Below are 21,926 nucleotides of genomic sequence, written 5' to 3' on the forward strand. Positions count from 1 at the left end.
CACATACAAATGTTTTAAGTTCTTTATAAAACAAGGAGGGCAACCTTTTTTAACTCCAAAGTTTATAATTGTGTTAAATGTGTTCTCATAATCTAATCAAATAGATAAATCCAAAGTACTGTAATTATTGATGATGAGTTTGAATTGAATATAGCTTCTTTTGCACATAAATTCCTTGAGGCTCTTCAGTTGTAAGCACTTGTATTCAAATATATTGAGGTTGTGAACATGAATATGAATGATATAGAATCATTATAGAGAGAAGGCTAAAAAATTCCTTATTGGAGATGCATTCTCATTTTTGTAGGCTTCTCTCCATTTGTGGTAACACTAATAGATCGTATGTAGATATAAAATTATACTATACAAGTTTATAAATCTAATAACATAAATTACTATAAAAGAAAAGATACTACCCTAAGATGTATTGTGTTAATAGGTGAGCACTAATTATGTTTAGAATACATTATGTAATTTAGCACAAGAGATCACCCTGTATAGATGACTAGAGTTACATCAATCATAGAGTTAGGAGTTTAATGCTCTTCATAAGGAAAAAATAATAATTCTTTTAACAAATTTTCATCTCAATTGTCTTCAATACGATAGATATAAAAGAAGTCAAAAAGGGGGATGGAAGACATCGCTAAACACCTCTCTCTATGTGAAATCTTATTTCTATACATTTGTCATATAAACCTATGCTTATTTCTAAATTTGCAAAACAATAAAAACTATATTTTACAGCAACCCATTGAGTAATAAAATCAAAGAATGTTTGGTAATAATTTTCTGTACAAATTATTGAGGAATATAAATGGATAATGTATGTGATTGTCAAGCAATAGCTATTGAATAATTTTTAAGGTAAGATTTGCATGCTTTTCAATTAGTGAATGGATGATTGTTATAGGGGCTTGACTGGGAGAAAGTAGAAGCATATCTTTATTGATATTATTATTTTTTGGTTATTTCAATGAATGAGGGAGGATAATTTGCTGTCATTATATTAAAAATAAAAACATTTCCATTCCAAAATCATCCTTGTTTGTTCCTACCCTAAATTAGGCATGGAAATATGATGACATGCTTTCTAATAAAAATTGCCATGAAACAACATCATTCCTGCAACCAAATATATGCTTGAAAAATGAAAGAAAAAATAGTTTTACGATCTCGCGTAATGTTTTCCTTTTTTAAATATAGCCGTTCTTATTGTATATCATTTTTTCTAGGAAAAAAAAGAGTATCTTAATTAAATAAGCTTGATTGTTAAAAAATTAATAATTTAAAAAATTCAATATCCTAGTGGTTTTGTATTGTTTTTACTTGTATTTTTCAATGTCTATCTAATGAATTTTCAATGAAGGCCACCCTTAAACATCACACACTAATTTTGTATTCTAATTAGAATACATTTTCTATTTTCAATTTGGTACATCAATTGAAATAGGAATAGGAATACATATTCCTATTTTGTTTCTAAAATGAACTTATGCCTATTCCAAAAAATAGCTGTAAAACATGTTACAGTTTACATGAATTTTCAATGAAGGCCACCCTTAAACATCACACACTAATTTTGTATTCTAATTAGAATAAATTTTCTATTTTCAATTTGGTACATCAATTGAAGTAGGAATAGGAATACATATTCCTATTTTGTTTCTAAAATGAACTTATGCCTATTCCAAAAAATAGCTGTAAAACATGTTATAGTTTCTTGATTGAAGAGCTATCCTTGAAAAATTAACCTTATTTTTTAATTTCAAAGACCACATACCAAACATATTTAATCACGAGGGAACCACTCATTAAAAGAAAATTTAAATAATTGATACATAGTATTAAAAAAAATTATTACATTAAATAATTATTATTTTGATAATCTGGCACGACTTAAATATTGACTATAGTAGTCTGAAGTTTTGGATGGTGACATATACTATCCAATACTTTGATGTCGGTCTTGGTAAAGTCTTGTATTTTTGCATACAAAATAATTGTAAATTGAATAGCTTTGACCTAAATATTGTATAGTACGTATGCAATACCTTTGAATTGTTGTTATCTTTTTACATAAATATTTTTTTATTTTGAGATGGAAGAAAATATTTCTCTATAATATTTATGGCATTTTCTATATGAAAATTCATATTAACATAAAAATATAAAAAATAGTTAATGGACGACTAATTGATATCTCTACAACCAAATCAAATTTGGTGGGGAAAGAGTATGGGTTTCTAAGACATGGAAGAAAACATTTCTCTACAATATTCATGGTGTCTTCTATATGACAATTCAATATTACTTTCATGTTAACATAAAAAAATAAAACATAGTAAATGGGCGACTAATTGATATCTCTACAACCAAATCAAATTTGGTGGGGAAAGAGTATCGGTTTCTAAGACATGGAAGAAGATATTTCTCTACAATATTCATGGTGTCTTCTATATGACAATTCAATATTACTTTCATATAAACATAGAAATATAAAACATAGTTAATGGACAACTAATTGATATCTCTACAACCAAATCAAATTTGGTGGGGAAAGAGTATGGGTTTCTAAGACATGTAAAGAAGGATTTAAATATTTTGTAGTTTTTTTACCAATAACAACTCTTCATTAAAAAACATGGGAATGTAAAGTTGTTCTATGTCATTAGCTTACACTAGTATGTTCTATTATGGTTCACTAATTTATTGAATAATTAAGTTCAAACAGAAATAGAAAAATCCAATGAATTTAATATTTAGATAATTTTATCATTCACTTTGGTTATAATTACCTTGATTAAATTTTCAACACAATGTGTGGTTGAAGTGTGCAATAATACATAAATCTCAATTGTGATTGATCTAACACTCACATGGTTTGTACTAATAAGGATATTGAAACAATAATAACAAAATTTTGACCAATAACAAATCATAAGTCCTTGTGAAGATCCAGTCATGTACTCTTATTATTGAAGTCTATATATTTCAAATTGTTTAAGTGATTTATTATTAATGATAATTTAATATAAATAATAATAATAATTTTATTTGAATTTGTAAAAGTGATTCATTACAAATGATAATAATTTATTAATATTCTAATTTTATAAAATATCAATGTATGCAATCTATTAACATGGTACAAGACAAATCACTTAGAAAACAAAAATATTTAACAAATAAAGAAGCAGTTATTTCCATAAATTTATTGTTAGAGTAATTAGATATTTTTAAATTAACTCTATTTTAATTAATTTAAACTTTAGACATATAATAATAAATCCTTTTATTAATTATTAAAATGCCTAAGTTTTACCTTTTTAGGGTTTTGATCTCCTTTATAAGGATTTATCTCTTTGTAATTATTCATTCACTTTTAATTATAGCAATTTCTCTTTTTGCAATGTCTCCTCTATGGATTTGGGAATTCCAACTTCTATAACTTTTGGTCCTTTCTTTCTATGATAGGTATTTGCATGTAGGTGATTCTTGGGAGATGTGGGATTGATCTTTCATCAACTTCAACATGGTATTAGAGTTTCAAAATTTCATTCTCCTATTCTCTTCATGAGAGGTTTGGATTTAGTCTTCAGATTTACTATTTTTCAAATTTTTTTTGTATTGGATCTGGTGTCACTTTTTTGATGTACTTTAAGCCTAAATGGACATCACTGCTAGATTTCTAGCACCCAAAAACCCCTATTTCCATATAAAAAAATTTCAAATTTGGATCACATTGACTTCTAAGGAAAAAAAATAAATTACGCTTAGCTTGGGCATAGTTACAAAAGTGACATTTTTTTTATCGAAACAAAATAAATAACAGAAGAATTATTTTTTTAAAAAAATGCCATTATTTTATTCTTTGAAAAAGTACATAGTTCTGTACATGCATTGGAATACACGGGGAAGGGTAGCAAGTGTGTGCAATAAGTACATAGGTACAATATCTATAATCAACACTCAACTCCCACATCAACAATACAATAGTGATACGTCAGTGCCATGAGTTTTCCAGTTGGCATGCTACATTAGAAAGTTTTTTTATTATTGTGACACCCATAAAACCATCAATTTTAGGTATGGGAGTTGATGATGTCATCACTACATCATCCCCTTTTGCACCTTCTAGGCCCTTTGTAGAGGCCTCAAGTATTTAAGCCATAACTTGCTCATACAAACTTCATTTTCTACAAATGAGATATCAATGGAAAGTTGGTTCAAAGCCCATCATAGTGGTATAGGTAATTTTCTATTTTGATATTTTATTTATTTTATTTTTAATTTTTAGAGTCAAGAGTACATTTTTGCACTCTAGGAGACATGTCTTGAGCATATGATATCAGATTTGGGAAATTTTTATATCATTGGAAAGGTCTTTTAGAACTCTTTTTAGTGATGTTGTTTATTTTTCCATAGTTTTCTCTAAGAAAATTCTATTTAGTTTTTAATTTTTTTTCTTTCTTTTTCTTTTGGTGGATATCTTGGTTATTTCAAGTCTAGGGATCAATTTCGTTGCTTCCAATGATTTTTCATGAGTTATACTATCTATTGTATTAGCAATCTATCTCTTTCGATCTTTGTAGACATCTATTGTATTTAGTTTTATAAACGCATTGCTCGATAAAGTGTCATATTGCATCTGTATTTTTGTTCTAGTTATTTTGCCTTGTTTTGCCTTCTAATTCAAGTAGTGTCATTTGAGAAAACTCATACAGATTAATGTCTTCTTGAGATTCATTATATCTTGTGCCTTATTGTACATCCACTACTCATATTAAAATTCCATGAGGGTTTGATGTTTTTCGTTTGTTTTTCATCTTCCTTTGTCCAGTGAGTATCTATTATCTAGGATTAGCCTCATGATGTGTCTGAGATTGATCACCTCAATACACACACACACACACACAAACACATATTCTTTTGTGTACATTGATCATGGTCCCTTGACATGTAGTTCTTTTGGTCCAGTTGTATTTCACCTCACCCTTGTTTACATTAGGGGGTTCTTCTATTGTTTCTCATGCTGATTTGGTTTTATGGAGTGAGCTACATATTTAGTATTTGTTCCTATGTACTAAGCAGATGCATTAGCTAGGTACCTATACATTTCAGTGAGATGGACCATTTACCTTATACACACTATTATTTTTATTCCTACTTTGGTTGCAACCTTCTATGTTTGATTGATCAACTCTTTAAGTTTTGGTATTTTATAACATCCATATCTTTGAGTTCAGTTGTTTTCTTTTGTGTGCCTCCTAATTTGAGTAATATGTTTTGAGAGCACTCATCTAGATTATAGTCTTCTCTACTTGGCCAGGTTCTATTTTAGTGGAGTTTCTTCAAATCAACAGTTACTTTTGACACAACTTTGCATCTTATACATGGTTTAGTGGTTCTCTTCATGGTCATATTTTGTTCCTATCTTCTGAAACATTCCCTAGTTTGGAGGATTCTTCAGTCCTTCACTAGTTCTTCTAGCATTCTTTCCATCTCTTTTTAGAGTAGGCTTTTTCCCATATGGTTTTTTCTATTTCTCCTCTTTATAGAGATTTGGTTGTGCTTGGGTACCCATTAGGCTCTATTGCTAGGACCCAAATCTACTTTTAGTACTAGTTTCTAGGTTTTTAGCTACTGCTTAAGTTTATCTTAAAGGGGGTGTTAGAGTAATTAGACATTTTCTAATTAACTCTAGTTTACTTAAGATAAACTTTAGGCATAACATAATTAATTATTTTATTAATTATTATGATGCAACCTATGTTTTACCTTTTGAAGGTTTTAATATCCTTTATAAAGATTGATCTCTTCTTATTTATTCATTCACTTTTAATTATAGCAATTTCTCTTTTTTCTCATCAAGAATGTCCCCTCTATGGATCTGGGAATTCTAGCCTCCATATCTTTTGCTTCTCTCTTTTTGTGATATGTGTTTGGATGCAGGGGATTCTTAGGAGATGTGGGGTTGGTATTTCATCAATTTCAACATTTATAATGTTGATTAGTAGTGGGGGACTATGTATGTGACTAATGTATATCTACCATGAGCTAGATTTTTCACAATAGTTAGGCAGTGGATTTATTTTCTTATCAAATTAAAATTATTTAATAATAGTGGATTATTTCTTTGTGTTCAAATATTCACTAAAAATTATTGAATATATATTTTATATTGTTCCAATTCAACAAAAAATAAAAAAATTCCATCACTTAAAGGAATAATTCTATTCAATGGTCTATCACAAAAAGTACTAGTAATATTTCTATACATGACTTTATTTTTCTTTCTTGAAATCTATAAAGTTACTGACAGTAATATTTTTGGAATGAGGATCTACATAAAATTCTAGGAAGATGAATTTAGAGAGAGAAAGAGGGGGGTATGGAGGAAAGGGGGGTGGTGAGGAAGTGAGAGGAAAATAAATGAAGATAGTTAGAAGGCTAGGTAGAAATAGATATATATGGAAATAAAAAAGGAGAGATGGAAATGAAGAGATAAAGGAATACATACTAAGATGGAGGGAGGGAATCAAATCATCCAGTTATTTTGGCATACAAGTGCCTCATATAGTTTCACTAAATAGAGAGATAGATAGATAGGATCAAAGAGAAATAGAAGTAGGATATATATGTGGAGGTGAAAGGTAAAGAAAGGGGTAAGATAAAATAGAGATATTATGGAAGAGATCAATATCTATTTCTTTGACTAAAAAATATTTGACATTCACATGAATTTGGAAAAAAACTTTGTAGAATAGTGAACAACTCTCGATTACAATCTATGATTAGCTATTGTCCTAGCCATACTAGCCAAAAATTATTCATTTAAAGTCGCTTCCCTTGGAGAGACAAGTTTCTTTTGTTGGTATTAGTTTTTAAATGTCATGAAACATTAATTGTTTTATGAGTTCTTGTAAATAGCCAATATATAGTTCATGCACACACACACACACATGTGTGTGTGTGTGTGTGTGTGTAGAGGTTTGAGGATGTACCTAATGGAAATGAAAGATGAAGTGTGGGGGTATCTCCATTATCAAAATTATGAATGTGGGATACTTCCCTTCAAATAGTGTATACAAATGTTGGTGGGAGTCACGATTAAGGCTGCAAGTTTGCATTCAATGTTTTCCTTGTGAGTGGACAGATTTAGTTCAATATGATACTCAAAAACTTGACATGATATTTAATATTTTTCTAGATATTTCTTCTAAATGAGGTGATTAATGAGTGGTGAACCATGCCTAGTTAAAATGGACTAAATATATACAAACCAAATGCTTGAGAAGAAATACATACACAATATTCACTTTCTCTTTGTTAATATTTGAAAATGAGATTGATACTTAGCATGAACTAGCAATATCTCATAATTGTATTACATTTAATCATATACAAAGAAATGTTTAAAGATGAATGTAGAAAAATGGACAAAAGTGTACATACATGGTATGGAAAAGACTCAGAAAAATAGATTTTGAGTCACAAAGAGATACAAATATGGTGACAATTAATTTAAGCTACTCAAGAGATAGAGAATAGAATGACCTTTTCAAGTATAGGAAATAAATAGTTGGAATGGTAGCCAAATTTGATAGAGAGAATAACAGGGAAGTAATATGTTGTTGGAGGGTTGTGGGGGAAAATAAAAATGCACACTATATAAAGAAAGAGAGTTTACTAAAAGAAAATAGTTAATACGAATCTCGAGTTCTACCACGCCTACACACATGATTTATTAGAATGAGACAATTCCATATAAATTACCATTTTTGTAAGTTATGATAATATACTAAATAAATAGAAATAATAATTATAATAGAATACAAAAGAAATAAGTTTTACTATAAGTGCTGACTATATTTATTATCTTTTAATAGAATAGATTATATCTTATATTTATGTATCAATGCTTCACACACCAAATATGTGATACTAACACTTGCACTTTTTAAGGGTGCAAGGGTTATGGAAATAGTTTTATATATATCAAATGTTTTTACTATAGTATTAAAGTGAAAAATGTTCTCATAATATTTTGTTCACATTGTAAAATATTTTAAAGATAATTTATATCATTATTTCTCTTCTTTTGTACCCATGGAATACATGCCCTAGGAGATTTTTCTTTCATCGAGGTTCATCCTATCTTTTCAAGAATGTATATTCTTCACAAGTTTTTCACTATCTTTGCACCCTTTTTCATCCACACCAAACTTTATAGGGTCTCAATTTAACAAAACATGAATCAACATGATAGAGCTCAAAAACTATACCTATCAATTCCTCAAGTAAAATCATGCCTATATATCTTAGACAATTAGTTGTGTTCTCAAACTATGCCAAGGACATATAAGTGATTTTATATATATAGAAGACATATTATTACTTGTTTCTTGCAACTTATCAAAGATGTATTAGCCTTGGCTTTGGCTCTCCAATCACTTTAGATTGTAACTATTTATTTCCTACACCTTAAGAGATAATTTATTGTCTACATGTTCATAAAATTCAATTAATCTAATTTATATTATATAGAGAATTCAATAATTTATGTAGAGGTTCAAAATACTATAGAACAATTGAAAATAATTTTATGCTTTGTTGGAATAAAATTCTTATGGTTTATATGTAAGTTTTATTTATACATCTCATTATGTATCTGACTTAGATGTTATAGAACTCTTTTACCATAACTATCTCTTCCTCGGTCTAAAATAACCATAAAAGAAGAAGACAAGTAATCTCAATTAAGTGCCCTATTGGATAAAGAAAAGAATGAGAAGGAGAGCCAAGAAGAAATTAAGACTTAATATAATGGATTGTAAATGAGAGTGGTACACATTATCCCAAATAGAAATTATATTTTCAAAGCCCTAGCAGATAAACTTGAAGGTGATAAGGACCAATAAACAAAGTATCATGGTATGGTAGTGGAGTACATTGTGAATGATCATTCATACTTTGAACATTTCTTTCCTCAGAATGATGACATGAATTTTGAAGAATACTATGAAAACATGACAAAAGATGGAACTTGGGTAGGCCATTATAAATTTTATGCAACCTCCATAGTGACTCAAACTAAAATTCATGTGCACAAGGGCCATGTATCCCATTTACTATTTTGATAGTTCAAATACTCTCACTCCATGTCTCATATCATGATGGAAAGAACTACATTAGTTTCTACTTCATCAATAACAACATAAATGTTCTTGTCATATTGTTCTTTTGGAGGAGAATAATCAAAGTACATGCCATTTTGATGAAGAGCCTATAAATTTTATTATGAATAAAAAAGATGATAAATTAGTGGAAAGATGGGATGCACCTTGATAAGGAAAAGTCTAGTGAGGTGTATTCGATGGGTACAAATGAAGAGAAATTATAAAGATAAAAAATTTCTTATCAATATTTTACTCTGCACACAAAATGAAATGATCAAACCTTCCATGTTAGCACTACAGTGATAACATTTGATATATATATAAACTATCACCATAATCCTTGCACCCTTCAAAGGTGCCAGTGCTAGTACTAATCCAAACTAAAATATTGTCAATTCATTATCATTTCCATCTACTCAATCTTTAATATTTCTCAATCTCCTTCATAATTAATTGCTTTATTTTGTTAGTTGATCCTAAGAAAAATAGATGGATTTGGGACAAGATTTCTTAGAATTTTGTGCTTTAAAATTTATTATTACTATTGTTACTTTAATTTGTATTTCTGGAAAAATGAGAATATGGATATTGTCTCCAACTCTTGTGGGTGCATGCTATGCTTTAACAAAATTCTACACCATGTGAATTTTGTGTGAAGATGTTTGTAGAAAATATTTTCATATCCCACCAAATTAAACCTACCACGAATCCCTTATTTAACACTAAAGTAGCCATGGATGTCTATATAACAACTTGCCCAACTGAAAAAAAAAGAACTAGGCTTTGGAGGGAAAACTATATCTTGAATCCTAAAATTTGAAAAAGCCATAACAAGAAATAATTATATAACCAAGAAAAGGAAATTAAGTAATTATTGGAAAATAGAATTGGAAAAATTGTTATGTTGTCATTGATGTCAAACCTTATTGGTGAGACAATTTTCTATTTGATCTGAGTGTCATATCTATCTGATTGATGAAGAGGATTTGAGAAGTTGGTCATAGAAAAAGCACCTATAGGCAAGGTTGAGTTATGAAGAGGAAATTAATAATGGATACTTGATTAGTTAGACTTTGACAATATAAAGTGATTGTTTAAATCATGTTACCAGTAGAGAAGACAATAGTACTAAAGCCTTGAAGAAGATATCAAAGATAGATCAAATGCATAGGCTTGCCTAAACAACAAAGAAGAAGATTAAAGAACATGAAGTATATTTCAAGTGATGCTAGTGTCAACCGAGCCACAATATGTGTTGAGAAGAAATAGTGTTGATTAAGCATCAATATTGACTAATTGAGAGTATATGTTCCGAGCAAGAAATATAGTAATGACTAAGTTATTAGCATGAATATTGATGATACTACGTTGGGGAGAGTATCGAAGAGTATTGACATGTTGCATTCATGATTGTGTTTGTCATTGATGACAACATAGCATGGTTTCTATAAAGATTAGCTGAGTAGCAAATAGAGATCTTAATGATATAGACAATGGTTTGATTGTCTAGTGATGCACAGTTACAGACATGTTCGAAATAGTGTCTTGATGGCATGGTTAAGTGCATAGAGTCTGAGTCAAAGATGTATAGAAGATGTACCTCATTTATAGAGAGAAGTTCAGAGATAGAGTATTGGGAAAGTAGTTCCTCATGTCTTTTTTTTATCCTACATATGAGATGCAATGAGAAGATGCCTATTCAGGTAGTGACAGAGAATAGTTAGGTGGTGATTTCAGTGAGTGTGCAAGCCCTAGTATCGCACATATGAAGTTTTGTATAGACTGTGAACCGAAAGTGCTATTATAATTGTAATTAATTAATTATCTTATTATAATTAATTGAGAAAGCCTCAAGGCTGACTCAAGGAATTAGTATGAAGATATGGTATAAAGGAAAGATGTTTTCCTTGTTTTTAATGTGTTGTGATCATTATATGAAGTGTGAAGTGTGAAAAGGAGTAGAGTGCTTACTAAATGCATGTAAGCAATCCAAGGAATTCTTGGATGGGAGATTTGTCTAGTTACAAGATTAGAAGGAGCAAAAGTCCAGTTGATAGGATAGAGAAAGAAGAAGGAACAATATAGTACAATGAACTATTATTCTACAAGTAATAATATAGAGATCATTTGGATAATAGGTTCATTGGTCTTTCCCTTGAAGCTATTTGGGCAGTGGGTCTAGTTGTCTTTTACAACTCCTAACAGGGTTGGAATCTCCTAATAGGGATTCAAAGTCTCCTAACATGGACTCATATGTATTGAATGTATTCATAAAATCCTAACAAGGTTCATCCTCTAACAAGTAACATTTATATTAGTACATCATATTGTGGGCACAATCCCCACTGGGGTTTTCCCTTTGATCAAGGGTTCCCTAGTTAACATATATGGTGTTATTGTGTATGAGTATCTTGTTGTAATTTTAGTTTATACTTTTCATAAGGTTAAGTTTGTTTAAGGTTGTTAATTGTGATAATAGTTGGATAATTGATTCACGCCTCCCCTCTTAGTTATATTAGTTGACTATAGATTCTAACAATCGGTATCAGAGCACCAAGTCCTTGAAGAATAAGCTTAAAAAATTTGAGAGATCGATGGTGAATCTTTTCAGAAAGGATAGTCCTAGCTTTGGTGGGGTCAACTGTGAAATTTGGAAGGAGAAGATGAAGACTCATCTATTGTGCATAGTTTCAAGATATTGGATCTTCCTAAAAAGTGAGAAGATAATCATTGAAGAAGAAAATCTAGAATGATGCAGTGAAGATGAGAGAGATCTAATCATGTGTAACATGAGAGAAAGAGAAGCTCTACTAACATCTCTTTTAGAGAATGAATACAGTTAGGTAAAGTCACTTGAAATATCTTATGAAATTTGGAAAGCATTAGAATCTTCTTTTAAAAGTGATAAACATGAAAAGATAATGAGATTATAGAATTGGATATGTGAATTTCAAGATGCTAAAATGATGGAAGATGAATCTATAAGAAGTTATATTGATAGAATATCAAAAATTGCTGCAGGAATTTGGTCTCATGATGGTCCCAAGGAAGAAGATGAAGTAATACATAAAATCTTGAAAATTTTGATACCACCATTCAAGCAAGTAGCTCAAATGATTAAGCTAGTAATGCCTTGGACTAAGGATTTCACAAAGGAAATATTTCTTGGAAGATTATAATCTATAGAAGTAGATTTGAGATAGTTTGAAGATCTAGCAAGAGTTAAAACAACTTTCACTGCCCTAAACATTCAACCTAATTTGATAAGGACTGCAAGCACACGTGGAGATTTTTTTAGTAGCAATAGATTTGATGAAAACAAGAAGATTGAGGAAGGAATAACCATTCTTGTGAGAAGAGAAAAAGATGGTAAGAAAATATTTAAATGTTGGACTTGTGATGAATTTGGTCATTATGGATCTAAATGTCTTGAAAGAGAGAAAAAGTATAAGGGGAAGTTTAATCCTAGAAGAGAATCCTAGAAGAGATAGAGATAGAAATTGTTTGTATGTAAATGAAGATGAAGAATCTAATGAGAAAGGTCAAAGCGTAAGTGATGATGAATTGGGATTTGTGGCTATCAAGGAAGATGATCTTGATAGAGAAATTAGAGAAGAAAGAACTCTAATTTTCCAAGTGAAAAATAAATCTGATTGAATAAGTGATAGTGGTCATTCACATTACATGATTGGTGGTATGAACACTTTTTTAAAGTTGAAGAATCATGATGGAAGTATTGTTAGAGTTCTTAATAATGCAACCTTTCATATAACAAGAATTGGATCCATTACTCTCGATGGTAAAACTCACACTAATGATGTTTATTTTTTTGATGGATTGAAGCATAACTTGTTGAGTGTTGGATAGTTGGTAGACAAGGGTTATTAGTTTTAGTTCACTGAGAAGATGTGCATTTGTTAGGATTAAAACATGGACATAAATAACAATTACATGAAAATATAAACAATATCAGAAAATAATAGATCACACAGAAAAGAACGCAAGACACCAAGATTTAACATGGTTCACCCAATCCCTAGGCTACATCCACCAAACAACAAGTATGATATTATTATGATCTAGTGATTACAACGTGATTATAATCTGTAATCCCTTACAGCTCAATACCACCAGAAGAACCAATTTTCACATCACCACAATGAAACAATCCCTAACTCTAAGCCCTTTTATACAAGTATTTTTACTGCTTTAGGGTTATAATTAATAATTACATGTTGGCCCAAAATCTTGATAAAATAGGGCCCAAAAAGCCCCAAAGAATTTATGAAGTATGTACAGTACTTTCCTAATTAGTCACCACAAACTAACAATCTCGCACTTGAGGATTGATTAGACTCTACACTAAACAACAATCTCCCACTTGGAGGTTGATCCTATAACTATGCTACTATGCCATTAGGCTCCTACTGGATCAAATCACCCTAGACTCTACTGTTCTTTTGTTCATGTTCATTCTAGAAGACTAACCGAAGCTAAAGAGGAGTTCAACTTCTCCCTTGTTACTACCTTTGTAAACATACCTACTAGATTGTCATTTGTATGTATCTTTTCAAGCTTTAACTATCCATCATCCAAAACTGACAAATGAAATGGTACCACAACTATATGTGTTTGGTCATTGAATACATAGTTGAATTCTTTGCAAGATGAATGACACTCTGACTATCTATAAACAAATAATTATCCTTCTAAGAGTTTCCCAATTCTTCCAAGAAGAACTAAAGCCATATCATTTCCTTGGCTACCTCTATAGTAGTAAAATACTTTGCCTTTGTAGTGGATAAAGCATTAACCTTCTGTAGCCTAGAAACCTAGCTCACGGTTGCTCCACCAATAGTAAATACATACTGTGTATTACTCTGTCTGGTATCAATATCCCCTACCAAATCTGAGTCAACATAGCCCTGTAAATCAGTAGTAGAACCTCCAAAGTGTAAACACTTACTGGATGTTCCTCTCAAATATTTGAGAATCCGTTTAACTACATTCCAATATTCAATTCCTAGATGACTCATATATCTGCTAATGACTCCCACTACATGTACAATATCTAGCCTAGTACATACCATAGCATTAATCAAGCTTCCTACAACTGAAGCATAGGGTACCTTTGACATCATATCTTCTTCTTCTTGTGTCTTGGGACACATCTCCATAGTCAACTTCAAATGACGAGGTAAAGATGTGCTGACATCTTTAGCATTCTCCATAGAGAAATGTTGCAGCACCTTTTCAACATAATTAGTCTAAGATAGCATCAATTTCTTGTTCTTCCTATCTCTACAAAATTTTCATACCAAGGATTTGTTTTGCTGCCCCAAAATCCTTCATAGCAAATGCATGTGCTAATTGGTGTTTCAACCCCTTAATGTGATCCATGTTAAACCCAGCTACAAGCATATCATCAACATACAAACATAAAATAATGTAGCTATCATAATCCAACCTCTTAAAATAAACACACTGATCTGAATGACACCTTCTATATCCATTCTCATGCATAAAATTGTCAAATTTCAGATACCATTACTGAGGTGCTTGCTTCAAGCCATATAAACTTTTCTTCGATTTGCAGACTAAGTTCTCCTTACCTTTGATCATAAATTTCTATGGTTGAACCATATATATCTCTTCATCCAAATCACCATGAAGGAAGGTTATTTTAACATCAAGCTACTCTAAATGCAAATCTTCAATAGGCACAATACTTAAAATGATACAGATAGAAGTCATTTTAAGAACAAGAGAAAATATCTCATCAAAATCAATTCCTTTTTTCTATGCAAATCCTTTTACAAATAATTTGGTTTTAAATATTTTCTTACATCCATCCTCTTCTTTTAACCTATAAACCCACTTATTTTGTAAAGCCCTTTTACTTGTAGGAAACTTGCATAAATCCCATATCTTATTTTTAGCAAAGAGTCCATTTCGTCTTTCATTGCAGACTCCCACTGAATCTTAGCATCCATCTGCACAACTTCATCATAACATTCAGGTTCACAAGCATCAGTAAGTAAAATAGAATACAAACAAGGAGAAAATCTTTCTGGAGGTCTAATTTTCCTTCTTGACCATCTAACATACACTACAGTGTGTGGTATTTGTTGTTGTGGTTGTTGCACATCATGAGGAGTGGCTGGAATATCATCTTTTGGAGTATCATCTAGCACTACATAATCATCTTCTTTCTTCTCATATTGCTACAATAGATCTTTGTACAAAACTTTCTCATTAAACATGACATCCATGCTTCTTACAATTTAATGATTTTCAAAATCTCAAAGCCTATAGCCAAATTCATTAATGGAATATCTAATAAATACACATTTTTTTGACATAACTTCTAGCTTGGTTCTATTTTCAGAATCTATATGAGAAAATGCTTCACAACCAAAGGTTTTGAGAAAAGAATATCTCACCTTCTTACCAATCCATACTTCCTCTGACATACCACAACTCAAAGGAGTAGAGGGACCTCTATTAATCAAATATACAACAAAACTTATAGCATCTGCCCACATGTGTAAGGGCAACCCAACATGCAACCTCATGCTTCTTGTACACTCCATTATAGTACTGTTCATGCATTTAGCCACTCCATTTTTCTGTGGACTCCTTGAAACAATTTTTTTTCTACGAATACTATGAGTGGAGCAATAATATTCAAATTCAAGACTATAATACTGGCCACCATTATCAAATATGAGACATTTTAATTTCTTACCAGTCTCATTTTCAATCAAGCATTTCCATTTCTTAAAAGTTTGAAATACATTAGATTTTCGTCTAAGAAAATAAATCCATAATTTTCTAGTTGCATCATCAATAAATGTAACATAATAATGAGAGCCACCAAGGGAAGATACCTGAGCCAGTCCCCATACATCTGTATGCACAAGCTCTAATTTCTCCCTTTTATTTTTCTTCCTAGTCTTCACAAAACTCACTCTCTTTTATTTTAAATACACACAAATTTCATAGAAATCCATATTAAAACATTTCAAACCTGGTAAAACATTCTTTTGAATGAAGTACTTTCATACCTTTCTCACTCATGTGCCCAAGTCTGTTGTGCCACAATGTTGTATCAAAATCTACAGCAGCTATTTGTTCTCGCTACTCAATTGCAACAACTATTCCTGAACATTCATTTTTCTTTGAAACAATTAAAGTAGGAGGAACAATATGACCTGTACAAAGATATAAGATGCCTACTTTCACACCTTTTTCTACTACAAGGGAACCTTTTGAAACCTTCTAATTTTTATCATTAAAAGTAACTACACAACTCTCATCACCAAGTTGCCCTGCTAAAATTAAATTCCTACTCAACCATAGAACATGTCTTACCTCATATAGTAGCCAATGATTCCCATTCTACAACTTAATCTTAACTTTTTCCTTTCTAAAAATCTGGTAGGGTTCATTATCCCCCAAATAAATAAGTCCAAAATCACCTTGGACATAATTAATGAAATAACCTCTATGAGGTGTAGCACAAAATGAAACACCAAAATTTAAAACCCATGAATCAACAACACTTTCTAAAGGCAGAAGAAAATCATCCTCTTTGGATTTGTTACTTACCACATTTTCCTCCTTGTCTCCATTTGGTTTATCTCTTTCATTTTTCTTTCAAGTCTAATAATCTTTTTTTTTATGCCCTGGTTTCCCACAGTACCAGCAGTCATTCAGTCCTCTCAATTAAGACCTCCTCCTCTTTGACTTTCCTCTTGATTTCCCACAATTTTTGGAATTACTTCCTCTCTTAGTCGTTCTACCTCAACTTTGTGCATTCAAAATACTTCCTGATGTAGATCTAGTTGAGGATTTCCTATGAGTTTCCTCACTCAAAATAACATTGATCATATCATCATATTTTAGGGTACTAGATCCATGAACATAATTACTCACAACCATTACCAAGCCATTCCAACTTTCAAACAAAGAACAAAAAATCAAGAGAGCCCTAATTTCTTCATCAAAGTTGATACCCACAGAAGATAACTAGCTAGTAATAGTATTAAACTCATTTAAATGATCTGGAATAGATCCACCTTTTCTTATTTTCATATTAAATAAATACTTCATGAGAAATACCTTGTTTGAAATGGAGGGCTTTTCATACGATTTTGCTAGGGTTTGCATCAAGTCTTCTATTGTCTTTGCTTTTGTGGTATTAAATGCCACTGATGGTGCTAGGCATAATCAAATTTTTTCAAGAGCCTTTCTGTCCAAAAGATCCCAGTCATTATTTGACATAGATCCATGATTCTTGGTTTTTCCTTTCAATGACTTTCATAAATCCTTCTGACAAAAATAGTCTTCCATTTACATCTTCCATAACTAAAATTTTTGCCCATTAAACCTCTCAACCCTCAACTTACCCTTGTTTGGCATTGTTCCCACTCAAGTGTGAGACTCCCACTCAATTGTGAGACTTTCCTCTAGAGGATAACTAAAAAACAACCTTTCTCTGATACCACTTGTTAGGATTAAACAACAGACAGAAATAACAATTACATAAAAATATAAATAATATTAGAAAATAATAGATCACATAGAAAAGAACACAAGAAACCAAGATTTAATGTGGTTCTCCCAATCCCTAGGCTATGTCCACCAAACAACAAGTCTGATACTCTAGTGATTACAACCTGATTATAATTTGTAATCCCTTATAGCTCAATACTACCACAAGAACCAATTTTTGCATCACAACAATGAAAAAATCCCTAACCCTAAGCCCTTTTATACAAGTATTTTTACTGCTTTAGGGTTATAATTAATAATTACATGTTAACCCAAAATCTTGATAAAATAGGGTCCAAAAAGCCTCAAAGAATTTATGAAGTATGTATAGTACTTTTTTGATCAGTCTCCACAAACTAACAACATTATCAAAGAAAGATGTGGTAAGCTAATTGGAATTTGAACTAGATCTAGAGGTAATGTATTTCAATTGAATCCTACTGAAATAACATGTTTGGTAGCTAAAGTGGATAACAGTTGGTTGTAGCACAAAAGATTCTTTCACATAAACTTTGATAATATTGTAAAGGTTAGTAGCACATTTGTAGTCAAAGACTTTCCTAAGATTACAAAGCCTACTAATGTTGTGTGCAAATAATGTATTTTGGCTAAGAAGAAGAGAGTATAATTTCCTAGCAAGAAGTTCACTACCACAAAAAAGATGGAGATCATTCACGCAGATTTGAGTGGTCCCTCTAGAACAAGAGAATTCTATGGTGAAAGGTACTTTATAATTTTTGTTGATGATTTCACTAGAATGATGTGGGTAGCATTTCTTAAAGGAAAATCTGGAGCTTTTGAGAAGTTCAAGATATTTAAGAATAGAGATGAGAATGAATCTAGTGTTAAGATAAAATGTTTGAGATCAGATAGAGGAGGAGAATTCAACTCTAGAGAGTTTAACATATTTTGTGAAGAGAATGGAATCAAAAGACAACTATCATCACCATGAACACTTGAGCAGAACGAGATTTCTAAAAGAAGGAATAAGTTAGTAGTAGAAGCAACAAGAGTGATGTTGTTTGAGAATGATGTTTCTAAGACATTTTAGAGAGAAATAGTCAATATTGTAGTATACACTCTAAACAAAGTATAGATAAAAAAAGGTATGAAAAAGACACCTTATGAACTATGGTTTGGTCATTCACCATCAATTAAGTATTTTAGAATATTTGGGAGAAAATTTGTTACATTAAGAGAGATGATGACATTGGTAATTTTGATCCAAGAAGTGATGAAGGTATGTTTCTTGGTTACTCATTGAAAATAAAGACATACAAATGTTTTAACTATAGAACTAAGACAATTGTTGAATGCAAAAATGTAAGAATTGATGAAAATTTTGGAACTAAGAAAAATATGATAGATTATAATTTAGATGAAGAAGACAACAATTCTAGAATTGTTAGATAGAATGCTGAAGTTTTCTTTGAGACTAACAATGATTTGTAGAATGATGTGCTAACTGTTGAGAAAAGAGGAGAGCATATATATAAACCTAGAGAAGAGATAAATGTTGAAATGTCAACTCCTACTTATAACAAGAATTTGACAAAGAATCACCCTCATGAGTAGATAATTGGAAGTAGAGACAAAGGTGTGATGGCAAGAAACAGAGTAAATGAGGAGATATGTTTGATATCTCAAGTTCAACCTAAGAGGTAGATGATGCATGTAAGATGATCATTGGATTCAAGTAATGAATGAAGAATTAGATCAAATTATGAATAATTATACATGGGAGTTAGTTCCTAGACCTAAAGACAAGAATGTGATAGGAACCAAATGGGTATTCAAAAACAAGATGAATGAGTAAGGAAAAGTTGTGAGAAACAAGTCTAGACTTGTATGTAAGGGATATTCAAGGCAAGAAGGCATAGACTATGAGGATACATATGCACCTATAGTTAGAATAAAAGCAGTGATGTTCTTGGCTTATGTAACAAATAGGAAGTTCAAAGTTTATCACATGAATGTTAAATCAAACTTTTTGAATGGAAAACTTGAAGAAGAGGTATATATTGAGAAACCTGAAGATTTTCCCCTATCAGAAGACAAAGAGATAGTATGAAAACTAAAGAAAGCCCAATATAGTATGAAGCAAGCACCTAGAACCTGGTATGCAAGGTTGGATAGTTATTTGGTAAAGCTTGGATTTGATAAATGTATGGTAGATAGTAACTTCTATTTTAAAGAAGTTGAAAATGGTTTTTGATTGTTGTAATATTTACTGATGACTGTAAGAATTTTCCTTAGTAAAAAATTCACCCAAGAACAAAGAACTCAAACACAAGCACAACTATAGACTAGAAATACTATGATTAGAATATTGATATGTATTCGATTCAATGTGAATGAAAGTACACTAGGAGTGACTGTATATAAAAGCCTCTGAGATGCATCTAGAATATCTAAGAATCAACATAATGATAAGTCATACAACCAGACACATGTCCACTAGATATGGGTTATCCTCCATTAAGCACAAAAGTAAGTGCGATAATGAGAGGATAAGACTACAATGGTGTAGCATAAAAATTTATATTGTAGACACCAAGTGCTAAATTAGGAGTGTGAATAATTGTTTATCTACATGACAAATCACTGAATGATGCAAACTCTAGTGTTGTAGACACCATGTGCTAAATTAGAGTTACGTACTTCTATGTTGTCAACATGATAACTCATAAAGGTATGGAAACTCCTAAGTGTCTCACAAAATAAATAATAAAATAATGCATTAATCTAAGTAAACTAAAGTAAGTGTAAATAGTAAATAAGTATTTACACCAACACCCCCCCTTAAGTGCAACTTAGGGGAATGCCCTTAAGCTTATAGAAACTAGGATGAAATGAATGATGGGTCTTGGCTACTAGACCATATTAGGTACCCATGTACATAATGAAAATGCAATCTCTCATAAAGTGGAGAAAGAGGGAAAACCTCATGGGAAAAATCCTCCCTCAACAAGAGAGATGAAAGACATGATGCATGGATGGATGGAGTAATCAAGACCACCCCCCCCCCCCTTACAACATACATCAAGTATATAAAATAGTGAAGATTGAGAAGAACAAGACCTCTTAAGATGAAAAAATTCCCCCCAATAAGAAAGAAGAGGAAGAGAGACAAGGTAGTCCCCCCCAATGAAGAATGCTGACCAGTGATTGTTGCTCCAAGGAAGAAGCTAGTTCATGAGTGTTGAATAATGTTACTCCCCTTGGGAAGAAACAATGGCAAAGGTACAATCCCAAAGATGTATGGTGGCCCTGAAACTTGCTCAAGTGTCCCTGTGTCAATACTGATGGTCACCCCTTCCAACACTATTGAAAAGAACAAATGTGGATCTGGCAAAGATGTTTGTAGAACCTATTCCAGTGAGCCTACTATTCTCCTCAAATGATAAAGAGACCTCCAACAACTACTATTCATAAGGATCCACAATCACGTCAACCTGTAAAGATTGATCATGTAGAGAATGGACATGAGGGTTAGAGTGAGCCCTCACAACAACTGTAGAAGGACCATCTTCATCAAAGAGAAGATGCAAATCATCAAGAATGTCTCTCAAATTTGTGGTGTGTGAATCCATGAAAAACCCTACAATGTCTACCATGCAGCCATCCCCTATTGTTGGAGTTGAAAGAAAAAGTGTACCCTATTGTGCTAGACATATCACTGTGGCAATATATGCATGTGGACTGTACTAACATTGTGACTTCTCACTGCAACTATTGATAGAACCCCATGTGTCTAAATATGTTGAAGCACTATCACTGGTGTCACTATTAGTTTCCATAGTGTATGAAGTGTGGAGAGGATTATAGGATAAGCTGGGTGAACTTTTTTCAAAGTGTATATCCTTTTCCACAAAGATCTCATGAGTCTTAGGATCCATAAGTCTATATGCCTTTGTACCATCTTCATATCTGATGAAAGAACAAGGCCTAGGTGGTGGTGCCTTGCATCCCTTGGAAGATATATTTGCCCATGATGGAAAACTAAAGACTCTGAAGTGATTCACAACTAGTTTTTTGCTACATCATGCCTCAAAAGGAGTTTTTCCATCTAAGGCATTATGAGGAGACCTATTCAGTATGTGAGTAGCACTGCTAATGGCTTCAACTTCAAGTGTAGGATCAAGAGACTTGGCTTTAATCACGCAACTTGCCATGGTCTTAAGAGTC

This window comes from Cupressus sempervirens, chromosome 3 (assembly GCF_028749045.1).
Source record: "Cupressus sempervirens isolate cs-2001-9-10 chromosome 3, ASM2874904v1, whole genome shotgun sequence".
Lineage (NCBI taxonomy): Eukaryota > Viridiplantae > Streptophyta > Pinopsida > Cupressales > Cupressaceae > Cupressus > Cupressus sempervirens.